This window comes from Sorghum bicolor, chromosome 10 (genome assembly GCF_000003195.3).
Source record: "Sorghum bicolor cultivar BTx623 chromosome 10, Sorghum_bicolor_NCBIv3, whole genome shotgun sequence".
Classification (NCBI taxonomy): Eukaryota; Viridiplantae; Streptophyta; class Magnoliopsida; order Poales; family Poaceae; genus Sorghum; species Sorghum bicolor.
In genome coordinates, this window is record NC_012879.2 from 46,432,853 (window position 1) to 46,445,092 (window position 12,240).

Consider the following 12,240-nt stretch of genomic DNA (forward strand, 5'->3'; position numbering starts at 1 on the left):
AATCCAACATGACTAGAGCACCTGAACGCAGTCTTTGGAATATCTTCTTCAGCCATGAATATTTGATTGTACCCTGCATTGCCATCCATAAAGCTAATAATCCGATGCCCAGCCGCGGCGTCAACCAACAGATCGGCAACTGGCATTGGGTATCCATCCATCGGTGTAGCTTTATTGAGATTCCTGAAATCAATGCAGACCCGAAGCTTCCCGTTCTTCTTGTAGACCGGAACAACATTGGAAATCCATTCGGCATACCGACACTGCCGAATAAATTTAGCTTCAATAAGTTTGGTTATTTTGGCCTTGATGTCAGGAAGAATATTAGGATTACATCGGCGAGCTGGCTGCTGATGTGGCCGAAATCCAGACTTGATAGGCAACCGATGTTCAACAATTGATCGGTCCAAACCAAGCATCTCAGTATAATCCCAAGCAAAGCAATCTTTATATTATTTTAACAAATCGGTTAATTGCTGCTTACACTCAGGACTTAACTTAGCACTAATAAAAGTAGGTCTAGGCTTATCACCACTACCTATATCTACTTCTACCAAATCATCGGCCGATGTGAATCCCTGGCCTAACTTTCCATCATCGGCGAACCTATCCATTAAAAACCTTCGTCAGAACCGACTGCTTGGATCGGTGGAATCTCGTAATCGGCAACCTTGAGAAAATCCTTCTCCCATACTTCTCCTGAAATACACCTAGTCCTCTCATAGGTGTCCGCCTCTGCCGACGCAATGACATAAGAAGAATCTCCCGGGACAATCTCAATTTTGTCACCTACCCACTGAACCAAGCATTGGTGCATTGTAGACGGGATGCAACAATTAGCATGAATCCAATCTCTTCCCAATAGCAAGTTGTAAGCACCCTTTCCACTGATCACAAAGAAGGTTGTCGGCAAGGTTTTGCTGCCGATGGTCAACTCTACACATATTGCCCCCTTGACTGGAGACACGTTTCCTTCAAAGTCTTTAAGCATCATATCGGTCTTGGTCAAATCCTGATCCCCTCTCCCAAGCTTCCGATATACCACATACGGCATGATGTTGATAGCAGCCCCACCATCAACTAGAATGTTGGTCATCGGCTGCCCATCAACCCTTCCTTTGACAAACAGAGCCTTGAGATGTTGTCTTTCGTCATCGGCGGGTTTCTCGAAGATAGCTGTCATCGGATCCAGAGCCAATTGAGCTATTTGGTCGGAAAATTCCAACTCATCATCACTGGATGGCGCAAGAAACTCCATCGGCAACATAAAGACCATGTTGACATCTGCCGATGGACCTTCCCCCTTGGTATCTGATTGCTGCTGATCTCCAAACTGACCAGAGTTCTCGCCCTTGCTTAGCCCTTCTCGCCTTTCGCGCTGCAACCTCCTTTTCTATGTCTTGGTCAACCCCTCTGGACACCATGGAGGAAGCGGCTTCTGCCTTGCTGCTGGGCGATGATTTTCCCTTGACTCCATCCGATGCGTATTGGCCTCCCTGCAAAATATGAATTCGTCGGGAACTCGTGCATTAGCCATCTCCTCGAGCTCTTCCTGGTTCCTGGGAAAATATTGGACACGATCACCAAGCCTATCGTGCACGCTGAGCCTGCCCCCCCAGCCGATCGTGAACCGACGCTCTTCCTCTGATCGGCCCATTAGATCGCCGATTATCATCGTGATAGCGCCGATCGGACCTATCATACCGATCATAGCCATTGCACTCAGGGCAGTCTCTGACAGTGGGAAGCTTAATATTCTCCTCCCAACAATGGATGAAGAACGGACAATTCCAGTGATCCCTGTGCCGATTCCATTCCTGCCGGCGTCTTTCTTCTTCCCGACGATAATCCTCTTGCTGGCGCCGATACCGATCTTCCCGTTGCTGCCAATTCTCTCGAGGCCTTCTATGAGTTATAACGATGCCAGATCGAGGAGGCCTACCTGAGCTGGTTCCTTCCTGGACCAAGCCTCTACCTCTTGCATCGGCAGTAGTAACCTGATGCTGAGGATCCACCGATGCACTTCTCTCGGCTGCTTCTGATGTTAAGACCTTAGCCTTTCCCTTGGCATCCAACATGTTTGTTGGGAAAGGATGTTGGTCTATCTTCATCGGCTTCTGGGTCTTGGAACTGTCAAACTTGATTCTCCCAGACTCTATAGCCGATTGCAGCTGCTGTCTGAAAACCTTGCACTCATTGGTGTCATGAGAAGTTGCATTGTGCCACTTGCAATATTTCATCCTCTTTAACTCCTCAGCCGATGGGATCACGTGATTAGGAGACAGCTTGATCTGACCTTCCTGAAGTAGAAAGTCAAATATCCTATCGGCCTTAGCAGTGTCAAAAGCGAACTTCTCTGGTTCCTTCTGCCCAAAAGGGCAAGACATCGGCTTCTTATTTTTCACCCACTCTGCCAAGCCGATGACTGGTTCCTCATCAGAATCTGAGCTTGTTGCTTCATCAACAAACGATACCTTTTTGTTCCATGCTCTCTTGGGTTCGAAAGGCTTGATATCTTGATCAGAAATCCTTTGCACCAAATGACTTAAGCTTTCAAACTCCTGAGAGGCATACTTATCCCTGATGTGTGGCAACAAACCCTGGAAAGCCAAATCGGCTAGCTGCCGATCATCCAGAACCAGACTATAGCATTTATTCATGACTTCCCGTATCCTCTGCACAAAACCTTCAACCGATTCATCATTGCGTTGCCTCAATTTGACCAAATCGGTGATCTTCTTCTCATGAACCCCAGAAAAGAAGTATTTGTGGAATTGTTTCTCCAGATTGGCCCAAGTAATCACTGAGTTGGGAGGTAGTGATATGAACCAGGTAAAGGCCGATCCAGACAACGATGATGAAAATAGACGAACCCTTAACTCGTCCCTGTTACCAGCTTCTCCGCATTGAATGATGAACCTATTGACGTGCTCCATGGTCGACGTGTCATCCTGTCCAAAAAAACTTAGTAAAGTCCGGTACCTTGTACCGATGCGGAAGCGGGATCAAATCATATGCGGGAGGATACGGTGTCCGATAAGAGTAAGTGTTGACTTTGGGTTTTATCCAAAATTGATCCCTCATTACTTCAGCGATCTTATCGACCCAGTACGCATCGGCATCTTGCCGATGAGGTGGCTGTGGATCCGGCACCTGCTGGTAAGCCTCCACGTGTCTGTTCGGTGGACGATCTGCACGGAACATTGGGTTGATCATCTGGCCTCCAACCTGTGGACCACCAAGCTGTTGCCTGCCAATCTGCTGTCCGCCGGCCTGCTGCCCGAAATTCATTGGCTGGTTAGGGATCCCCTGATTCTGGAACCCGGGATAGATCTGTCCTTGCTGGAACCCTGTAGCCTGGTGATTCTGTCGGGGTGTTTGCGGAAAGACTTGCTGCCCAAGCCATCCATTATTAGCGTTCATCGGCATAGGCCCTGCCGATGATTGGTAATTGGGCATCATCATTGAATTGACATACCCTGACTGAGCCATAGACCTTTGTTGCATCAGCATTGAGTCTGCCGATGCGTTAGGAATCTGAAACATTGGAGCTTGAGAATTCCCAGTGTAAGGTCTTGCAGTAGTAGTTGTAGTATACTGGGGACTCTGGTTCATCGGCATATTGGGAGGTGCCGATGCCATAGGAGTCTTGACCCCCATATCATTTGTCTGCGATGTACCCGGCGTTAACTCTGGAGGCATGCCATAACCCCACCAGTTGGGAGGAGGAGTCAGTCCTGTCATTGTCGATGCCAGCAGATCTGTAGCGAGTTTGATCTGCCCATCTGAGGTCTGTGGATTAGTCGTCATCGGCGTAGATTGCGCATTGGTGACTCCCAACGTGCTCGGAGGAACGGTAGTTTGTGCCCCCATAGCGGCTGTGGCAGCCGATGGAGCTGTAACCACTGGTGACTCCGACTGGTGATAAGTGGGGCCTACATAATCTGGTGGCAATTGTCCTTCCTTGAAAGTTCTTGCCACGGCATTGAAAACCGTATTAGACAGTACGCCAGCTTGGTTGATCAAAGCACGGTTGATGGCGCTGTCAACCATCTCTTGAAGTTTGCCAGGATTGGCTTCAAAAGTAACCTGCCGAGGAGCCGGCAGTGCATCCTTCTGAATCACCTCGCCGCTCCTGTTCATGCTGAAGGACCTCAGGCATTGCTGCTTGTAATCCTCCATGGCCTTAGCAATAGCTTGCTTCTGCTCATCCTTGAGATTGGCTTTCGTCACGGGGATGACGTTCTCTTGATCAAACTCAGAGGTCGACATGTTCATCTTGATCTTGAATCTGTCCCACTGGGCGTGCCAAAAGATATGTTGGTGCAAAAGCTAGTCTGCAAACACAAAGGGCTAATAACCGATTCCAACGTTAAGGCGTGCCAGCCGACTTGACCTTACTATCGGCAAAGGTGGTAACTCGAATACTTTAGTCCTGACAACAGCGATGCGCCCGGATGTCACGGCTAAGAGGTACTCACGCAGAACTTAAGAACACGCCGAGCTTAAGTCGATGAATTCCTAAGAACTCGTAATGAAAAGGAAAAAGTATGACGAAGTCGTCGAAAAAGTAGAAGCTGGAATATGAGTAAAAACGTGTGTTTGATTGATTGATAGATGTCTCATTACAAGGCTCTAGGGTCTACATTTATACCCTGCTCAAAGAGCTACAATCAGACACGACTAGAACTCGAATTCCAAATTACACAGAATCCGTATAAAAAACGATTTAAACAACTAAGGAAAACATAAAACTATCCCGCCGTGACAGGCTGGAACACCTTCACAAACCCATCGGAAGCTTCCAGACTCTCCCTCCGTATCATTGGCAGACTCCCTTATCGTGGTTATCAGTAGATTCCCTTGCCGTAGCCATCGGCACAGACGCATCACCATCTATGGACTTAATCACGTCCAACCCCTCCTCCATCGGCAACCATCTTCATCGGCAACTCTCCCTGCAGACCAAACACCACTGCCTTATTCTGCCGATCTATACTTTTACTGATCATGGACACGTGCCCAAAAGCGGTGTCAACAAATATGTAAACTTCTTTATCAGTAGCATGTTGCGTTGGTCCTTCTGAGAACACTAGCATTTGATCCAGCAGATAGGATTATTATTGGCACTTAAACTTTTATGCGTTGATTCAGATACACCGATACTTTGTCCAGCCGATAGGATTGTTATCGGCACTTAAACGCTTCATGCATCGACCCAAATACTAGGGTAGTATCTTTTTAAGTATTTTCTGTTTAATGCTCTGGAAAATTCAACTCTTTCGAGAGTCTCTAAAATATATGCATTGCCAGGAGCAGAACGATTTATCCGATAAGGACCTTCCCAATTGGGAGACCATTTCCCAAATTTCGAACTTTTTAGTCCCAATCGGTATAATCAATTTCCAAACTAAATCTCCGTCGGCAAACTCTTTAGCTTTTACCTTCTTATCATTCCACTTAGCCACTCTCCTTTTATTCTCTTCTATGATAATCAAAGCTCTTAACCGATGCCCTGCTAAATCTTCCAACTCGTCTTTCATCAGAGTGGTATAGTCATCGGCAGTTAATTGATCCTAGGAAAATATTCACCTAGAACCAGTTTTCACCTCCCAAGGTAGTACCGCATCATGCCCATATACCAATTGATAAGGCGACACTTTGGTTGCACTATGACACGCCATCCGATACGACCATAAGGCTTCATTCAATAACGTGTGCCATCGCCTAGGATTTTCCTCAATCTTTCGTTTAATGAGTTTAATAATCCCTTTGTTGGAAGGTTCAGTCTGTCCATTAGCTTGAGCATAGTAAGGAGAAGAATTCAATACTTTAATTCCCATACCGATTGCAAATTCATCAAACTCCCCCGATGTAAACATAGTGCCTTGATCGGTAGTGATCGTTTGAGGAATGCCAAATCGGTAAACTATAGGCTCTTTTACATTCAAAGGAATAACCTCAACCCACTTAGAGAAATAATCAGTGGCAACAAGGATAAACTTATGCTCATTACTCGATGGCAGGTAAATTTGACCGATGAAATCAATAGCCCAGCCCCGGAACAGCCAAGGTTTATTAATAGGATTCATAGCCGATGCGGGTGCCCTTTGAATATTTCCAAACTTCTCACATTCTTGGCATCCTCTGAAATATTTGAAGCAATATTCAAGAATGGTCGGCCAATAATATCGATTCCTTCTAATCATCCAATTCATTTTAAAAGGTGACTGATGTGCTCCACACACTCCTTCGTGGATTTCACCCATCAAAGTTTTGGATTCATCATCACCTAGACATCTGAGCAAAATTCCATCCATGTACGATAATATAATTCATCGTCAAGGAGTACATACTTAGTGGCTTGAAATCTAACACGCCTTTACACTTTCCTAGATGGGTCTTTTAAATAATTAATGATTTCCTTTCTCCAATCATCGGCACTGATTGCCGATAAAAAGACTCCCAAGATGGGTTGATATCCCAAAGCGTGTTGAGCCAACCGATTAGCTTCCTCGTTATGTAATCGGGGAATACGTTCCAAATGAAAATCCTTGAATTCCTTTAATAATTGCAAACACCTTTCATAATATGCTATCAAAATCTCACTTCAGCATTCATAAATCCTAGCCAACTGATTTATAACAAGCATAGAATCACCGAAAATTTGAACAACATCAGCATGAATTTCCTTTAATAACTCTAACCCTTTGATTAGGGCTTGGTACTCAACCTGATTATTTGTCGATGTAGCAATAATCGGCAAAGAAAACTCATATTTCTTTCCTCGGGGAGAAATCAATACTATACCAATGCCTGCCCCCTGATCACACGTAGACCCATCAAAGAAAAGCGTCCAAGGAGCAACTTCCAACGAATTCACCAAACCGCAATGCTGAGTAACAAAATAGGCCATAACCTGTCCCTTGACCGCTTTAGCCGATTCATAACGTAGGTCAAACTCTGACAATGCCAATATCCATTTGCCGATTCTACCACTCATAATTGACATTGACAACATGTATCTGACTACGTCATCTTTGCATATAACAGTACACTCGGTCGATAGCAAATAATGCCTTAGTTTAGTACAAGAAAAGTACAAACACAAGCATAGTTTCTCAATAGCTGAATACCTCGTCTCAGCATCTAGCAATCTTCTACTTAAGTAATAAATTACTCATTCTTTCCCTTCAAACTCTTGAATGAGAGCTGAACCGATAACTACATCATCGGTCGACAAATATAATCTGAAAGGCTTTCCATACTAAGTTGGAACCAATACTTGAGGATTTGCCAAATAATTCTTAATTTCATCCAAAGCTAGTTGTTGCTCTTTTCCCCATACAAATTCCTGATCGGTTTTCAATTTAAGCAAAGGGCTGAAAGGTTGGATCTTACGCGATAAATTGGATATAAATCGCCTGATAAAATTAATCATGCCGATCAAGGACTGAAGCTCAGTTTTATCGGTAGGAGCAGCTACTTTGTTGATTGCATCAATGGATCTCCTGCTAATTTCAATCCCTCTTTGATGCACCATGAATCCCAAAAACTGACCTACCGATACACCAAATGCACACTTATTAGGGTTCATTTTCAAACCATGCTTCCTCATGCATTCCAGTACTTTTCGCAAATCGGCTAAATGTTTTATGAAATCCTCAGACTTAACCACCACATCATCAATATAGATCTCTACCAACTTGCCAATGAACTTATGGAAAATAAAATTCATGGCCCTCTGATAAGTAGCACCAACATTTTTCAAGCCATAATTCATGAATATCCACTCAAATAACCCAACATGGTCAGGACATCTAAATACAGTCTTGGGAATATCCTCTTCAGCCATGAATATTTGATTGTACCCCACATTGTCATCCATGAAACTAATAATCCGATGTCCAGCTGCAGCATCAACCAACAAATCGGCAACTGGCATTGGATAACCATCCATCGGCATAGTTTTGTTGAGATTTCTAAAATCGATGCATACACGAAGCTTTCCATTCTTTTTGTAGATAGGAACAACATTAGAAATCCATTCAACATACCGACATTGCCAAATAAAGTTTGGTTATTTCGGCCTTAATATCAGGAAAAATATTAGGGTTACATCAGCGCGTTGGTTGTTGATGTGGCCAAAATCCAGATTTAATAGGCAACCGATGCTCAACAATCGATCGGTCTAATCAAGGCATCTCGGTATAATCCCAAGCAAAGCAATCTTTATATTCCTTCAATAAATTGGTCAATCGTTGTTTACATTCGGAATCTAACTTAGCACTAATAAAAGTAGGCCTTGGCCTATCACCACTACCTATATCTACTTCTATTAAATCATCAGCCAATGTAAATCCCTGTCCTAACTTTCCATCATCGGCGAACCTATCCATTAAAATTCTTCATCAGAACCGACTGCTTGGATCGGTGAAATTTCATAACCGGCAACCTTGAGGAAATCTTTCTCCCAAACTTCTCCCGATATGCACCTAGTACGCTCATAGGTATCTGATTCTACTGATGCAATGATGTAGGAAGAATCTTGGAACAACTTCAATTTTGTCACCTACCCATTGAACAAGGCATTGATGCATCATAGAAAGAATACAATAATTAGCATGAATCCAATCTCTCCCCAACAGTAGATTATACGGACCCTTTCCATTGATGACAAAGAAAGTTGTTGGCAAGGTTTTGCTGCCGATGGTCAACTCAACGCATAAAGCCCCTTTGGCAGGAGATACGTTACCTTCAAAATCTTTCAGCATCATATCGGTCTTGGTTAAATCCTGGTCTTCTTTACCAAGCTTCTGATACATTACATACAGCATGATGTTAATTGCAGCTCCTCCATCAATAAGTATCTTGGAAACTCGCTGCCCATCAACCCTGCCTTTAACAAATAAAGCTTTAAGATGCTGCCTTTCATCATCGGAAGGTTTCTCAAAAATAGCTGTCATTGGATCAAGTGCTAGCTGAGCTATTTGATCAGGTAGACTTATTTCCTCATCATCACTAAAGGGCGCAAGAAACTCCATCGGCAACATAAACACCATGTTGACATCTGCCGATGGTCCTTTCCCTTTGCGGTCCTATTGCTGCCGATCTTCAGACTTAGAAGAATTTTCTTCTCTATACAAATCTTCCTGACGCTCCCGCTGCATCCTCCTCCTCTGCGTCCTTGTCAACCCTTCGGGACACCATTGGGGAAGTTTTGTCTTCCAAACTGGCTGACAACGAACTTCCTTTGATTCCATGCAATGGATGTTGGAATCTCTGCAAAATATGAACTCATCGGGGACCTGTGCGTTTGCCATCTCTTCAATCTCTTCCTGGTTTCTTGGGAAATGACCGACACGCCTACCAAGCCTGTCATGTACGTTAAGCCTGCCCCCCAGCCGATTGTGAACTGACGTCCTCTTCCTGACCGGCTCATTGAAACATCGATCATTATTCTGGAATCTTCGATTTGGTCGATCATACTGACGATAACCGTTGCACTCAGGATAGTCCTGCACAGTCGGCAATTTGATATTTTGTTCCCAACAATGAATGAAGAACAGGCAATTCCAATGATCCTTATGCCGATTCCACTCTTGTCGGTGCCTTTCTTCTTCTCGGCGTCGATCTTCTTGCTGACGCTAATATTGATCCTCTCGTTGCTGCCACGTTTTCCGATGCCGTCTATGAGTGATTACAACACCAGACCGAGGAGGTCGTTCAGAGCTGCTGCCTTCCCATATCAAGCCTTTTCCTTTGGCATCATCGGTAATTACTTGATGCCGGGGATCCATCGATGCGTTCTTCTCAGTCGTTTCTGATGTTAAGACCTTGGCCTTGCCTTTGGCATCTAACATATTTGCAGGAAAAGGATGTTGATCAATCTTCATTGGCTTTTGAGTCTTTGAACTATCAATCTTGATTCTTCCAGATTCTATAGCCGATTATAATTGCTGCCTAAACACTTTGCATTCATTTGTGTTGTGTGAGGTTGCATTATGCCATTTGCAATACTTGATTTTCTTTAGCTCTTCTGCCGATGGGATTACATGATTAGGTGACAATTTAATTTGTCCCTCTTGAAGCAAGAAATCAAATATCCTATCGGCTTTAGGTGATGTCCAAAGCAAACTTCGCTGGTTCTTTCTGGCCAAAAGGACAAGACATTGGCTTTTTATTTTTTACCCATTCTGTTAAGCCGACGACTGGTTCTTCATTAGAATCAGAACTCGCTGCCTCATCAACAAATGATACTTTCTTATCCTAGGCCTTCCTTGGTTCAAAAGCCTTGATATCTTGATCAGAAATCCTCTGCACCAAATGACTCAAACTTTCAAACTCTTGAGAAGCATATTTATCTTTAATATGTGGCAACAATCCTTGGAAAGCCAAATTGGCTAACTGCCAATCGTCCAGAACCAGACTGTAATACTTGTTCCTTACATCTCGTAGCCTCTGCACAAAGCTTTCCACCGATTCATCATTACGTTGCCTTAATCTCACTAAATCAGTAATCTTTTTCTCATGAACTCTAGAAAAGAAATATTTATGAAACTATTTCTCTAGATTAGCCCTAGTAATAACTGAGTTTGGAGGCAACGAAATAAACTAGGTAAACGCCCATCCTGACAAAGATGATGAAAATAAACAAACTCTTAACTCGTCTCAGTTGGCAGCTTCTCCACATTGAATGATGAACCAATTGACATGCTCCATGGTTGAAGTATCATCTTGCCCGGAGAATTTAGTGAAATCTGGTACCTTGTACCGATTTGGGAGTGGAATTAAATCATATGCAGGAGGATATGGTGTCCGATAAGAGTAAGTGTTAACCTTGGGTTTTCTCCCAAACTGGTCTCTCATAACCTCTGCTATCTTATCGGCCCAATAGGCATCGGCATCCTGCCAATGTACAGGTTGAATTTCTTGCACCTGCTGATAAGCTCCACGTGTCTCTGGGGTACACGATCTCCAAGAAACATCACATTAGCCATAGCTTGCTGACCACTGATCTGTTGAGCGAGATTCATTAGCTAATTCACCGGCCCCTGATTTTGAAAACCGACCTGCATCTGACCTTGCTGGAATCCTACAGCCTGATGATTCTGCTGTGTTGCATGTGGAAAGACCACCTGCCCCATCCAACCATTATTAGCATTCATCGGTGCGGGACCTACTGATGGCTGATAATTAGTCGTTATTGCTGGGTTGACATAACCTGTCTGAGTCACAAATCTATGTTGTGTCGACAATGGATTCACCGATGAATTTGCATTATGCATCTGGAACGTTGGCATTTGAAAATTCCCAGTAACAGGTCTCGTGTAGTAGTTGTAGAATACTGAGGAACTTGAGTCATCGGCGAAACTAGAGGTGCCGATATCATAGGAGCCTTACCCGCTAAGTCGGTTATTTGAGATGTTCCAGAGCTATTTGCAAAAAACTCTGGGGGCATACCATATCCCCACCAGTTGGGAGGAACTTGATAGTTCTGAAATACAGACCCTGACATTGCCGATGCCGACAGATCTGTGTTGAGCTGAACCCATCCTCCTGAGTTCATTGGATCAGATCTCATAGGTGTAGATTGCTCATTAGTCAATCCTAATGTGCTTGGAGGAGAAGTAGCTTCTGTACCCACAATGGCTGGGGGAGCCGATGGAGCCACAACCGATGATAATCCTGGCTGATGGTAGGCTGGGCCAGCGTAAAGTGGTGGTGTCTGTCCTTCTTTAAAGGTTTGAACCACAGCATTGTAGATAGTATTGGACAGCACATTGGAATGATTAATCAAAGCATGATTAATAGCAGTATTAACCATGCCTTGTAATTTACCAGGATTGGAGTCAAAAGTAACCTGCTGAGGCATCGACAAATCTTGCTTGTGAATAACTTCCCCGCTCCTGTTCATGCTGAAGGATTTCAAGCAAAGCTGCCTATATTCCTCCATAGCTCTTTCCACAGCTTGCTTCTGTTCTTCCCTGAGATCGGTTTCTGTCACGACGATGACATTGTCCTCGTCGAGCTAAGAAGTAGCCATGTCGATCTTGTTGCTAGATTTGTCCCACTAGGCATGCCAAAAGATGTGTTGATGCAAAAGTAGATCTGCAAACACAAAGGGTAAATACCCGATTTTGATGTTGAGGCGTGCCAGCCGATTTGACCTAACAATCGATAAAGGTGATAACTTGAATACTTTGGTCCCGACAACAGCGATACACCCAGATGCCACAG